This window comes from Glandiceps talaboti, chromosome 14, assembly GCF_964340395.1.
Source record: "Glandiceps talaboti chromosome 14, keGlaTala1.1, whole genome shotgun sequence".
NCBI classification, from domain to species: Eukaryota; Metazoa; Hemichordata; class Enteropneusta; family Spengelidae; genus Glandiceps; species Glandiceps talaboti.
The window spans coordinates 23,033,278-23,046,901 of NC_135562.1; the positions used below are offsets into that span (position 1 = coordinate 23,033,278).

The 13,624-nt window shown below is 36.6% G+C and overlaps 1 protein-coding gene across 2 annotated transcripts in view; it reads left to right on the top strand.

Annotated features, from left to right (window-relative positions):
* Positions 1-13,624, top strand: part of LOC144445461 (diphosphoinositol polyphosphate phosphohydrolase 2-like) — a 45,446-nt gene that overhangs the window by 29,194 nt on the left and 2,628 nt on the right. The gene's annotated exons all lie outside the window — the stretch shown is intronic.

The following is a 13,624-nucleotide window of genomic DNA, read 5'->3' on the forward strand; positions in this document are numbered from 1 at the left end:
TTTCATCAAATTGAAAATGAGTTCGCATTTGTGAATTTAGCGAATGTTAGTGCGAAGACTGATTTGTAGTAATTAGGCTATATCTTAAAGAGTGCACACTTTAAATTCAGCAACAAGAATGCATCAACCATGATAACAAAGCACATGTCCTAAAAAAATTGTTGGCATAGGTGTAAGTTTTAATGAGTAATTTGCATCACTAATTATTTTCAGTACTTAAGCCATATCTATAAAGAATGCAGACTTTAAATTTCACAACATCAACCATAATGAGCACACATGGGCTTTAAAGTTTGTTGGCATAAGATTTAGTTTTCATAAGTATTATGCATAATTAATAATATTTAGTAATTAAGCCATATCTATAGAATGCAAGCTTCAAATCTCGCATAATTTGGTACATACATGTATATCAACCATGACAAAGCACATGTACTACAAAACCTGTTGGTATAGGTTTTAGCACAACTGAACTCATAAGGTTCAGTAGTGCAATAGGCATGGCAAAGTGTCTGTCTGTCTGTTTGTGTAAAGAACTTAAAGTAAAAAATCACTGGACCGATTATATACTTATCTCAGCACTAGTGATATGCAAGTTAGGTGTTAAAATGTGAATTTCGGTCTAAACTTATCTCAAAAAGTACTTGGTCAAAAACCTATAATTCCAAAACCACTGAGCAGATTGGGCTGAAATTTAATGGCAATGCATCTAGGGATGTATAGACGAAGAAATATTAAGCATACAATAATTCCATTAGTGATATGCAAATTAGGTGTAAAAATGTTCATTTTTGGTCAAAAACTTATATCTCAAAAAGTACTTGGTCAGTGAGTAAAACCTGGTGTTTCTGAAAGTGTTATTCAGCAGATTTTCTTTAAAATGTTTTGACAGAATTGCCCTAGCAACCATGACCATGCCCTTAGCAACAACCAAATGGCAGTATATTTTGGTTTAATGTAATAGACATTAAAAAAATGTATGTAAATGTGCCTAGCAACAAGACCACACCCATAGTAACAGCCAAATGATCACACATACATTGCAAAGATAACAGGGATTAATATAATAGACAGATGAATAAACATTCAAAAAATGTATGCAAATATATCTAGCAACAAGACCATGCCCATAGCAACAGCCAAATGATCCTGTATATTGCACAGATAACAACAGGGTTGGATATTCGGCAACTGGATAATCATTCAGCAAATGAACACCTATACACTGGGCAAAAAGTTGAATAGACATGAATCTACGTAAATTTACTGTATCTGCAGATCTCACGTATGCGCTTCGTGTACTGAAGTATACGAACAGTATACTAGACATTAAGTCTGCCGAAATCTACAGTTCCGTAGACTAAGCGTACACTTAAGTCTTTTGTTCCAGCTTCCAGACTTGTTTTGCACACTGTATATTTTACGTATTCGTTACGTATACGTACGTGCCACCATTGTCGAATGTCTCTGAGTGTGGAGTTGCTCTCTTTTCACCATTAGTCTATCGCTGCTAGGCCCTCGGGCTTTCTTCCGATACGAGACGCTTGTCGTATCGGAAGTAAGAGGAATGCCCGAATGTCTCGCAGCTAGACTATGTATTATCACAGACAATTATAAGAAACTGTTTCTTGGTGTTATACGGCCGTGGAAGCGTACCAATCGGCACTACTCGGCAATGTTGTGGACGACTTGACAAATCACAGATAGTCTGTGATCAAAATGTAAATACTGTACATGTGATCGCGTCCAACTTATGACAAAATTTACTCAAAACATCCGTTTGCATTTGATATTTTAGTGTTCTGTGATGTGCAAAAATGGTTTTTATATCCCACACCAAACATAGTTTTCGTTTCATTTTACAATGTTCGATATGTATCATTCAGACGTCTGTGTCATTTTCCTCCACAGCTTTCGGACTTTTGCAAAGAGTTTAATCACCGTCAATGGTTAAAACTATGACAAAGTTTTGATTTGCATATACATTGTATAGAACAGTACAAAGACGAAATATCAAAAGGCCAGCTGTCAGCTCATTATGGCTTTCATCACTAGATCGCGATATCCTGTACACATTGTGCGACTGATAAAATTTTCCATCATAATGTTAGTTTCGTTGAAAAAAAACTTAGATACAAGCAATACACCTTCGCCGAAAAGACGAAAACTTCAACCTGTGACTTCTCATCAGCGTCTCGTATTGATTAATGGATGTGATGGTGAATTAAAACAAATGAAAACTGAATTCGATTAGTTGCTTGACCAACTATTTTTCAGTCTTTTTCTCTACAGTACAATGTATATAAAACTGCTATGTATTATTATCATTAACATTGGAGTAAAACGTTCGATCGCCTGCCTCGCGGCCATGCATACTCTGCTGCCGTCCTGGATACATATAACTTGCGGTTAGGTTATACATAGAAAAACAGATACAGTGTTGCAGTTTTAAGTGCAGTCTAGTTTAAAGGAAATATAAGATAATGACCATTAATTAAAACGTATGAGATAAATGGAACGCTCTTTTATACTGGGTCGTCAGGCCGGCCCTGGAGCACTGCATTGTGTCCTGGAACTTGAAAATGTACATGGACCAGCACGAATATGACAGCAGAACCGATCTGTTGTAAGTCTACAACTGGTATTTCGAATGAATGTTCTTCAGTGGCTAGTATTAATGGGGCGACCATAGTGGTATCGGACACCGTTTCTCTCTAGAATTCCCGTGAACTTAAGATGGTAAACAGTGATGTCACGTCTGCATATGCTCGAGATTGTTTTCATTAAAGAGAAAGTAAAACGGCTCACCGCTGACGGAAAAAAACAGCATGTAAACAAGCAAACGAACAAACAAAAAGAAACAAACACACACACACACACACACACACACACAATACACATACAAACTAACTTACAAAAACCGAATATCTTGCATATGCAAGTTTTGATGGTGCCCTACACAATTGATGACATTGCGTTTTGGGTCATTGAAAGGTTTTTTGTACATTCAGTGACCCCGTGTTCGTCATACAGCAAGCATGTACTATTACAATTCTATATAGTCACTTTATTGCAGTCAGAGTCCCTAGGCCAAACATACAATTACAAACTTACCAAAATATGTTATAGTTCCATTATATTATTTGCTTCTGTCCTGATTTTTAAGGAGTGATAAATAAAGTCTCTGTAATTCATTTGTTTGATCAGCTGATAACAGTTTACACAACTCAACGATTCCTTGGTTTCGCGAAACAACTCTCTGATTATGATCGTTGCTTTGAAGTTCGAATAGATATTTGAAACACCAAACAGCTTCAAGTGGGATGCGGGTTGGGTATTTATTTTGGATTTTAACTTATAAAATAATTTGTATGTATGTATGTATGTATGTATGTATGTGTGTGTATGATGGTGAATCTATATCTGTTTATACTAAACCTACCACAGACCCTCCAAAAATATATTTGCAGTATAGTTCAGCACATCCTAATAAGTGTAAAGACTGCATTCCCTATTCACAATTACTTCGTTTACGTCGTATTTGTAGTAGCGATTTGGATTTCAGGGAAAGATCAACTGAATTTTGCACGTACTTTCACCAATACGTGGTTATCCAGTGTCGGTTACCAATGCGACTTTACAAAAGAGGTCATTTTTGTCTAGGGAAGCTTGTATGAAATCATATGATCACAAGAGTAATACCAATCATCCCATATTGGCCCTAACAATACCATCCCTTTTCCACTACAGTTAAGAACATACTATACACGCATTTTAATATCTTACGTTCTAATAGGTTAACCAATTCATTATTTCGTGAAGCACCTTTAACAGCTTGGCGTCATGATACCAATCTTAGAGATACGGTGGTCCATACATAGATTGGAAGTTAATGCTGGTTCATTTCCATGCAGTCGTACTCGATGTGGCACATGTTGTTTTTGCACATTTTGGCCTCTGATGATAAACTTCCCCTCGGAAAATTTCTTATTGATGTAAACAGTCCTCCAGCAGTTGGCTAAATGACTGTATTGTATTCACTATATTTCTGTATGTCATTTTTGTATGATTTATATATCTACGTCTTACCAGACAAATGAATCGTAACTATCCCGTATCTATGCATATTATTACCAACGATCATAATGTATCAAATGTCTACTTCATGAATTTGTAAGGTTTCTGGTGACAAGGATCGATTGATGTTGAAGGAGGAGGAGGAAATCATTTTTCGTTTTGGAACCCTGGATCCCCATGGAATTATTAGATTATTTACATCATTCCCTAATATCTAACTACGCTTATTCTATCTTTCAAGCGTGCTCTAAAGGAAACTTCTTTTTGGTGCGCATACTTTTAAATATTTTTGTCGTACCCTAACGTTGATAAATACTCGCGTGGTGTCGTTCTTTTAATTTTCCATGTATAGTCGGGTTGTTACCTGCTGTATATCGTGCCTTGATATCATTGATAAAGAATTTTGATTCGAAACGTCGGATTGTAATTTTTTATTCGGACTGTATAACTGTGGGTGTATGTGTGTGTGTGTGTATGTATGTATGTATGTATGTATGTATGTATGTATGTATGTATGTATGTGACTTTGTGCTTGTGTATCCAGAAAAAACTCACGTGACAGTAAATACATCTGTTACCAAATGTAACGTCATGTAATGAAACATTTTGAGCGAGTTTTCAATTCTCAGAACTTTCGCTGAAAGGTTTTGATTTTCTATGAAAATGTATTTATTTATTTATTTTTTAAATGAGTAGAAATGTATACCTCTGTCTCTTATAAAACCAGGTCTAGGTTCCCTTGATGTGAAGTTATCATTACACACAGTAACAAACAAATCCCGTCTAAGTGGATAATTTGTTACCTGTCGTGGTAAGGGGTCGTGTGGAGGCGGGAAATTTTTTCGGCGATGTATGTCGTCGCTGCTTCGTCTGGAATCCACGGACTACTTGGATACCCTTCTCGCAAACTTCCCTATCCTAGGTGACTCTCGCAGGTTGTTCCCTCTTAAATTCAGATCACCAAGCTTACCTAGATCTAACATAGTGATGTCGGTAATCTGACTAACTTTTTGTTGGATAGATTCAGCGAAACAAGGCATCGGTTGCCGTATATCTCGGTGGATATGTCGGATATTTTGTTTCCAAACACGTTTACTTCGCTAAGGTTGCGGACTTGTGTGTGTGTGTGTGTGTGTGTGTGTGTGTGTGTGTGTGCGCGCGCGCGTGTGTGCGTGCGTGTAATGTATGTATGTATGTATGTATGTATGTATGTATGTATGTATGTATGTATGTATGTATTTATGTATAGAGGGAAACGGTACGGGATAGACTGCACGCAAATGTGAAAAAGAAACAGAGAATTAGAAAAAGATGCAGCCCAGTTTTACGTACGGTTTTCGAGTACGAACAAAGTTAACATTGACGTCATTGGCCGTTACCAGATACAGCAAAAGAGACCAGAAATAGATAGTTTGCTTTAGCAGTTATTGAAATAACTTTTACTCATTTCAAAAAGCCTAGAATTTGCTTCAAAGCTATGTCGGATGTTTTAAAACCGAGAGTTGCAGGCACAAGTAAATGAAGTAATGTCTGTCTAAGCTATAATAAGTGTAAACGCTGGGCTGTGTGCTTATCATCCAATTCGTAAGAAATTGGTTGACGTGTGCGTTTGTCAAGTACACAGTCGTTACGACCTAACAAATATAAAAATATATATATCTTTAATTCAGGAACTTCTGTTTAGGTGTTGGTAAATAATAAAATCATGTTTTCTTATCTTAGCATTCATGTGGTTGTTTTCGTACATCACTCCTTGGCCAGGGGGTTACTTGGCCATATGGTTATTTTTAGAACAACATGCAAAAAAAGAATGTATAAATCCTAAACAGACACATGACAAGGTGAACAATTAATGATGTTATGGTCAAGTGCAGACTCAGTATAATAACAGAGTCACGTATTAAGCTTCACAGTCACTTTTCATTCTATTCACCCCCTTCACATAATGGTATAGTCCCCATAATGCAATTCGTATGGTACCGCGTCATTTCAAATACTGGTGCATTTTCCAAGTTGTGCCTAGCCTGTTTTTTACCTCAAGTTTGAGCAGATTTCACGGAGAAACAACCAGCCACTTCTATGACCACGATTATGAACCATAACTGGATACTATTTGGGCCTCACTCAAACCTCATGGGACAGAATATCGACCCGCGATCGACCTGCCATGATCGCTGTGTGTGGCTGGTCAGATCTGACTCTTGACCGAGCCATCGACCATCGACAGGTTCTACATGCAGTGAATATGGACCGTGCATAATGGTTGTATCAATGCTTGTCTGACCACATAACATGCATAAGCTATAAGGGAATGAGGACTGTCGGGATTTGGAATGCAAGAGTTACCTCTTTAGATTTTCGGCGATTTTTGAAGTAAGTACTTGTATTTTATGCAAATTATGTTTTAAGTTAGGCTTGGAGCAGACCATTTTCAATGGGGGTGTAACCTGGTGAATGGTATGCAGACAAGATAAAGTACACATTTTTATCACACAAAAACCTTTTGATACAAAATCTTTGATATAGGCAAAACATTAAAAGAATTTTGCAACAACACTAAAACTGAACATTCAAAAGAAGAGTTGTTTTGGAAACAACACAAAATAAATCTATGGACTCACAAAACTTACTTGAAATTCAACACTTTCAAGTACATGTAGAGAGAGATATAAATACGTATTGAAATGCTCATTTCAATTTTTGAATATACATCCAAATCTGTTAAGGGAACAGCTGATTGTCAGCACCAGATCTGATCCAGTGTTCTCCCCAGAGGGTTTTCGTGTACATGTATTGGGCCTGATATCCTTTAATTTTCGTCAATACATGATCAGTTGTCCCAATACGCAATCAGATTCAATTGTTTAGAGTTCGGTAAATTGCATGTTGACAATCAAACTGATTAAAATCCGATGTAGATGTTGGCTAATCATTCATTGCTATTTCTTCGTTATTTTGCCTGGATTGTCCTTCGTGGTACATGTTTACGTGTTTATCCTGATCGCCTCCTCTACGTACATATACATCTGAACTGGCACCCATGCCCACACCGTTCTAGCTAGCCCGTGCTGGTAGCCAATCAAAAGTGACCTTACATTAGGATCGAATGAAACTACAAACGGACACGGTCACTACAACATGACTTTCTCCGTGTGCACTAGCACAGGCAGCTGACAACGTTCTAAATGTTTCAACTGTAAACAAATTCAGTGATTGTATTAGTATATTTAAATGTAATTTGATGGTACATGTACCTCTATACATATCGTCTGAATACATTCGAACATAGCTTTATCATGTAAAAGCGTACATACATGTTACTAGGATGAACACATACTCTGTAATTGTTATAGAAGCTTGTGAGACAGAACGTCTGGGGACACACAGACAGTTTATAGTGTACACATACAAAGCAACCAAAATTTTCACGATAAGGACGTTTTTTATAAATTATTTCTTAGATTTCCCCATTTCTGAGTTCATATAGCACAACTGTGGCAAATATTTCTATGAATCGTACAATATTTCATGAATACTTTACGTTCGAGGAGAAGAGTACTACAGAGAACGCGTACACGTTCGCTGAGATGAACATGAACACTACCCGGGAAACGTGTTCGAATGTAACTAACATGTACATGTAGATAAGACGAAATGCATCTAAACAAGAATTCTTTAATTACTGTACATATACGATAATACAGTCACTGAATTGTTTACAGTTCAAATACTTTGTACGTTGTCAGTTGCCCATGTGCACAAGTAATGCCATGTTGTTTTTTGATATTCAATGCATGTGCCCGTGACAATGTCCATAGTACTTCAGTAAGATGCAACCTGATTGGCTGTGTGGCTCACTTAGCAGAGCGGCGTGGGTATGGGCGCCAGTTCAGGTGTAGAGGAGGCGATCAGAATAAAAATGTAAACATGTACTGCGAAGGTCAATCCAGGCAAAATAACGAAGGTTAAATAACAATGAACGATTAGCTGACATCTACATCGGATTTTAATCAGATTGGTTGACGTCCATCTGTCACTCTGTCAGCTGACGCCTTTGTTGTTTTCAATGTATATTTGCAACATTTGTATTGATCCTTCAAACATAAACAGCAAGTAAAACTAAAGAGTTTCTAATTTGTTCAAACGACTATTCAACCCTCTACCACTACCAGACTGATTTAATTGAATTTTGCCGTCACTATTCTTTTCAATAGGCATACAATATGCAGGGCATGCCTACCGCTCGTGCAAATTAAAATCCACGAGAGCGATTTTCCACTCGGGTGGGCCCCAACGAACCTGTACATCAGCAGCCTGATCTTATTTTATATCATTTTTCAGCTACCAGACATCGTGTTAGTCCGAAATTTCGTGATACACGAGACTTACTATACTTCCCTATTGAGGACTTCAAAAACTCGCGATAGTTTGTAACGTCATGGCCACCATATTGGAAAATCCATACTTTCATCGTAGTCATATGATGTATCAGTCTACAATGTCAAACTACAAACTGAAAGTGTTTATAGAGTAAAACTGAACTATATGAAACTGATAATTGGAGAAAACATCGCCACTTTATCGAAAGATACATCGCAAATCGCTCTTGGGTTGAGATATACTTGGTGTTAGTCATAGAACGAGACACTGAATGCTGATTTCATGTGTTTGTCGAAGTTTTATACCATAACGTAAAAATCATAGCAAAATGGCATGACATCGTTTGATTTTTTGGTTTTATAGAAAATCTGTCAGTTCCGACATGTTTCTACTGCCGAACCGATGTTATGAATAGGCTGGTTTTGCCTTTGATTTACCGAAAGCCTGTACCACAGTGTGAATCACACTACCATTAGCGGGTTTACGCAGGTTATTCCCATCGAAAACAATACTGACGGCAAACTGCAATGAAATCAGTCTGGTAGTGGTAGAGGGTTGAATAGTCCTTTGAACTGATTAGAAACTCTTTAGTTTTACTTGTCGCTTATGTGTGAAGGATCAATACAAACATTGCGAGTATACATTGAAAACAACAAAGGCATCAGCTGACAGAGTGACAGATGAACAGTGCAGTGTCAACGTGCAATTTACCATACCCTAAGCAATCCGATAGCGTATTGGGACAACTGATCATGTATCGGCGTAAATTAAAGGATATTGGGCCGATACGTGAAAACCCTCTGGGGAGAACACTGATGCAGATATGCAATGTATAGTGTCAGTGTGGTCAGTTCACACTTCGTCTTTGTAAATAGTCAAGTATTTGTTATTATTGTAATGAATTGTGGTATACATTGTTCTTTTCTCAAAAACATTTTTATACTTCATTGTCTTTTAAGTCAGTAGGCTCATGTGGGCAGAAAACTTAGGTGACAATGATGCATCAACACAAGGGGAGAGAGAAAAATGCATGTCAAGTAGTTACTGTACAGTCGACAACCTCCGAGTCAAGGTCGGCAATTGTGGGTGGCGGTCAGGCCCGACAGCCACTGACTGCCGTGAGTTGAACCCTGACTGACAAAGATATGGAGGGGACAAGTTAGTCAAAACTACTGGCAGCAATAAACAGTCAAGGCGAGGAATATCTTTGATACATGAAAATATTCCCCCTTCCCCAGAGGATTTTCCCTCCCACAAGTGACTATTTTTCTTGTGTTGAGTGGGTGACCCTGCCAGAGTGACATTAACGTGGGGAAAAAGCCTAACGCTGACAGTTTCCCAGGCCCAATCAACTATTTCCTTGACTTACATTTGTAACCACTTAACGGGTGGAGAGGCTTGGCAGGAAGAGGGTTAAACCATGTCTCCATCCAAAGTCATTTCACAAGGGGAGGGGACTGTGTGTGCTATGAAGACTTGGTGTAAATAGATTTTTACTGTTTTGGGGATACGTAACATGTACAATTAGATGTTACACCTACATTATTCTTCATTCATCCAAGGAAAATCGGAGTAACCAAAGGTGTCATTGTCACTACGAGTTACTAGCCGAGTATTTTTCAGCCGAGTGACAGGTAGTGACAACCCAGAGTTTACAAGTACTTTCCAACTGAATGAAGAAAAATATTGAAAAATAACATTATTTACCAGTGCCAGTAATATCAAAGAAACATTGCGGACAGTAATGGCAATTTTGAAAGTTTTAGCTAATATTTTGAACACTGCAGAACAAGTCAAGGAGACATACATTGTAATCATCTGACTCAATATTGATGTTTACATTTGATGATAAAATTGTCTTGATGCAACTAATCAAGAGATCTCCACTCCGATTCAGGATCACGTTATTGTGAAAAACCTAACATATCATATGATATACAGTGTACCTTACCATTCAGTGTTTGACAAGTGAGTTACAGTGCTAAATAAAGTACATTGTAAGCTCAGATTGCATGGGGTAATTTAAAGAATCTAAAAGTAAAGAGCCAGGTTGATAAACTTAAAGTATTCTACAATGGATACTTTGCAGAACTTTATAAATGTTACTAAGCAAAGTTACTATAGTATACACTAACTAATGTGTACTTTGATTATTACTGACAATGTTATTCTTTTTTATTTTTCAGTCAGTGCTGAGCAAGCATCTGGGATGAGAAGTCTGGGAAGAAGAATGAGGTTTTTGACTGGAAATGGTATTTGTAGATGACCAGATTTGTGACAAGGACAGGAGCAATGAATAACAGGGCTTGTTTTAAATGAGCACCAAGGTTTAGAGAACAGCATGTTGAGGATTACTGATGGCAAATAGCACTGAACACCAGAAAATGAGAAAGAGTTGGTTGCTCTCATCAGTATAACCAAATGATATGAACCAACAAGAAATTGCCACATCTACCTTCTCAAAGAACTCTACTAAACTCTACTGAAGTAGAGTGTGTATGTAGCAACTATTAGTATTGGTACACAGATAAGATATGATGTGAAAGACATTAAGATGTAATGGGTACTAAAATACAAGTTGCAAAGAAATTCTAGAGAGTACCATGTACAAGGATGTTGTGGAATTGATCAATGAAATTGTCCATGTTCTTCTGTTAACTCATTCTTCCCAGAACCCTCACTACATGAATATGTATTTTTGATTTTGGGATTCAAAAATCAACATTCTTACCTTGGCGAGTATGACTCAAACTTGTTGCCATATTGAATACACAATGGACACTTGGCACACAAGACTTCCGTGTTTGTAGTTATGTAGATTTTATCTGCAACTATGCATGTGGTACTATGTAGAATTTCCTCGCAATTTGTATTTTGTACCCATTATTATATCAATCAGGCTCTTAACTAATATTTGGTACAAATCTACCTAACCCTGGAAATGCCAGTCTCTGTTACACAGCATTATAATAGTAATTGCACAATTTATAGCACAATCGTGTTTACAAATGAAAAGAAACATTACAGAAAAAAGGTCTAACAGCTAAATTTTACATGTGCCATAAATAACATACTTTTCAATGTCAATAAATCACCAACATGGGTAGTCGAACTGTGTAAAGAGATTTAACATGCAAATTTCTTTCTACCCATTCAGAAATATCAATATCCTTAACTTTTCCCCATATTTTCTTTGTAAATATTCTGAAGGGCATTCAATTCACAAAAGTGGTTTCTTCTTCCACCTAACATCACTGATTTCTGTACCACTGAAAACAGACATACATTAAAACATCTCTAATAGTTCTAGTTTGATGTTTTTACAAACTCTGTACATGTGTGAGTTTATCCTGAAATGTGAAGATAATGTCTGAGCATACAAATCAGAGAGAGTTGTCGGCTATTCAGAATACTGTGTGTTACCATGTCTCTTTGTGCACATGTAACCAACTCTGTCAATGTTGTAATTGTAAAGTAACTTTTACTGTAAGTCAACAATGGATTTTACAGTTACAGACTCTTACTAATGCAACATTACATTGGAAAGAAGTGTATGACATGAATGTTTGGTTGCTATCAATTTGACAACCAATAGTCTGTTGCCAACCCTCATTCTGCATATTTCACCAACTGTATTTGCTTGTGTACACAGATTTGGTTTGAATATTTTATATATACATGTAATACATAGAGATTATTTTGATACCTGGACATAATTTATCATTTGACATTATTATTACATAATAGAAACATATATCTGACTGTCCAGTATTATTTTTGCAGACTTTTATGATCTTCAGGTGTACATTCTAGGGACTATCATGATTGCAGGTTTGTGGTATCTTTACTTTGCCACATGCTATAGAAAATGTATTTAGTTGTGTCAATGTTGCTTTGTCTAGGATGCTGTCATGGTAGTATATAGTTGTATATTTTTTGTCAACAACAGAATATACCAATTTAATGTTGGAGAGAATCATGAAATAGTTTAGTTGATACAAAATAGCATGGTATATTTATTTGATTACTAAGAAATGTAAGTAAAGAGGGAATCTCTGTTATCAAGTCTGTATGCATAGTTAACTAGCTAAATCATATCTGCACTGCAGCCTGATCAGTTTTTAGTGAGTAATATGTTTTGTCAAAAACAGGTCCTCAGTTGCAATGTACATACTGCTAACAAAGTAGATCTGGTGTACATTTACATACATATAACAATATCAAATCGATACAAAAATGATATTTTACATGTTTGTTTTTTTTACTTTCCTAAAACATTTGTGAAATATTAGTTATTGTAAACAATTTGGCTTTTGTGTGCATGTTGCCCCATTATACCAGTTGTGTAGATTCCCATTTTTATCTACATAATTATAGTCTGGAGTGTTTACATGTAAAATGTAATTGTATTTTGTACAGTGATATTTGTCAACAATGTGTCCTCAGCTAGCTACACACTGTACCACCTATATGTTGGAAAGAACAATTTCTATCTACTGACATTACTTGTACAGTTTGGGTTATTCTTCTATGGAATTTAGTGGGTCAAAGACACATTGAATCCATCTTGGTTCATTTAAAGAACATAAAAAGTGTAAAAACATAGTACCAGTATGTGATATATGGAATATGATGTTACTCCTGTAAAAGAAATGTCAAATTTACTGTTCAACTTTCTTTTATGAATAAAGTTTCCTGTTTGTTATTTTAGAAGTGATTGCAGTGTTAATTAAATTCCTCTTCCCATATTTGTAAAAATTAAATGTTGCATTGTTGTTGTTTATTTATTTGTTTGTTGTTGTTGTTGTTGTTGTTGTTGTTAGCTTTTCCTTCTTGCTAGCAAAGGTTTATCTGTTTTGTCAAAGTATTAGAATACAAAATACATGTATATGTGCATTTGCCAGTATCCACCATCATAAAGTAATGGAGAACTGAAAGAATCATAATTACAGTTAATTTGAAGATTAGAAGTGAATACGATGAAAATATGGTGATGTTACCAGCAAAATACAGAAAGATCTTTATTGAATAAGTAGGTTTATAAGCCGATAACCAGGCGCAACCTGTATCCCTAGAAAGCTACCCTATAGCTCGGGCCGGTACCCCGTGGGCGTGCCGTGCTGGGATCGGCCGTGCTCGAATTCTTGTGACCTTTGACCACAACACT